We start from the raw sequence: 2287 nt of genomic DNA, 5'->3' as shown, positions 1-2287 counted from the left end.
TGACTGAAGTGGCACTAAAGATCACAGAATAAAATTTCACAAGGTCCACAACTTCCTCATTGTAAACTTAAAGGATCAATTCAACAATTCATGCATATTATGCTTCTTAACATTACTTACAATATTGTTTTATTTCCTTATTGTTTTCTGATCTCATTCTCAACTTTTTCTGTCTTTTGAGCCATAAAGTGGGTGTCTCCTAGTGCTTTGAATTCACCAGTGGCTCCAGGGGAGAAAGATTGGTAGTCTCTGCCTATTTCCATCGCACTTTTCTTGGGTAAATGAGTTATTATTATTTTGTACATTTAGTCATTGTAAGGAATGAGTACCTCCTTGATGTTATTATTTACCTTATGTAAATAATAATTCTTTGGAAGAACATTGAACTACAGGAGTAATTCCAGTCCTGGCTTTAGGGGGCTTAAGGGTCATTGTCTTGGGGCTGGGAAGTTGAGTCAAGGTGGTGATTTCAGTTCTAAGCTTGAATAATGTCTAAGACTCATAGTGTCAGAGCAAATATCTGTATGTTAATATTTATTGTGACCACACTCATCAACCTGTTCAGATAGAACAGAAGAAATAAAATTAACTTCATCCTTGGAAAGCTCAGTATCCTCTATCAGAGCAAGGCCAGGATTTAACTTTGCAATTAAATACATATTTCTCATATGTAGTTTCAACTTAAAGCTGAATAATATTAAAACAACATATTAGTCAAAATATGGAATTGTTTCCCACCTCAATTTATAGACCATCTCAAGAACATTTAACTTATTGAATAAATATAAATGAAGAGTAGAGGCATTAAGGGCATAATTCATGAAGAAAGCAAAAGGTTATTAAAAAGTCAAGAAACAAAAAATGAAATTGATGTCTGAAGAGACTCTGAAATTTGCTATTTAAATTAAACATGATCATTAATATAAATTTGGCTGCTGGTAAACTTTGGCTGAATATTAAAAAGAGTTGGTAATTTAAAAAAAAAAGTTACAACAGTACATTCAAAGGGACTTCCCAAAATCCCAGCTGTTCAGAGGCATAGCATTGCTGATGGCAGATGTGTCTTGGCTGATAGCAGACTTATCTTGTGGTTTATTGACTATGAAAATGCAATAGAGCACGTGGATAACAAGGATGCATAATGTTGTTGTTGTCAGGCAACATCAAATGAACTGTGACTTGCTGTGACTACAACAGTTTGAAATCAATTGAATAACAAGTTGAATCCTTGCCCTGTCTTACTGTGTTCTCACAATCCCCACTACGTTCAAGCCCATTGTTGCAGTCACTCTGCCAATTCATCTTTTTTTTTTTCAAGTTGGTCTTTTTTTTATTTTTATACCTGTAAAAAGCTGAGTGCAAAAGAATGCCGAGGAAACTGCATCCAGCAGCTGTGACAAAGCACTGGAGAGAACAGGGTATGAAGAGGGTGGAGTTTTTACCCCTGGAGATTCCGTGTTCAAGAGAAACTGTCCAGAAGGGCTGAGGAGCTAAGAGGCTTGCTTTCATTCTAGTACTACATAGATACGAAGTTTAAAAAGAAAAATGTGCCCATTCTGAATATATTTTATATAATTAAAGGTGCTGTTTACACTGCAGCAGTTTATGAATGCAGGAACAAGTGGTTAATAGAGTCAAGTTCCCAGCAAGCATATTCTGTTCACCCAGCTCATGACAGCAGTCTGGATAGAAAGTGAATTTCACAGATGGTCCTTGGTTACACAAGGGGTTAGAACAGGTGGCTTCCACCCAGATGCTGAAATGCTATCTTAACCACTGCAACAAAAATACTTGTGGTTTTAAAAACATATTTTTAAAAGTCAAGACTCAGTAATTCCATTTCTAACCTCACAGTAAAAAATATGAATTTTTGTTTCTTTCAGTAAACTGGGCCAGAGGGAGCAGGGGAGGAGTGAGAGAAATTAACCAATCAGGGATTTTCAACTGTCAAATGCACCTACCTAACAAGTAAAATGGCCAACATGACAATGACAAAAGCACTGTCTTAAGTCAGGCCTGAGGAACCCTTGTCCAATCTGAGAAGCAAATGGCATTGTGGAAAAACCCCTTGTGGTTCCTAAACCAGCCATGTGAACAATTTAAAGCACCAGATGACATTTAGTCTGCCACCCACCCCAGGAACCAAGATAACTGGGCTCCCACAAAAGGGCCCAATATCTTTTTTTTAAAGGTGAAAAATATCAGCTCAAGTATCCTCAACATGCAAGAAGTTGGGGTAAAGTTATCTCTTCCTGTCAGCTCTCTCTCTCTCTCTCTCTCTCTCTCT

This window comes from Elephantulus edwardii, unplaced genomic scaffold, assembly GCF_000299155.1.
Source record: "Elephantulus edwardii isolate Elephantulus edwardi_28Jun2011 unplaced genomic scaffold, EleEdw1.0 scaffold00209, whole genome shotgun sequence".
In the NCBI taxonomy this organism is placed as follows: Eukaryota; Metazoa; Chordata; class Mammalia; order Macroscelidea; family Macroscelididae; genus Elephantulus; species Elephantulus edwardii.
This window is presented reverse-complemented; position numbering follows the sequence as displayed.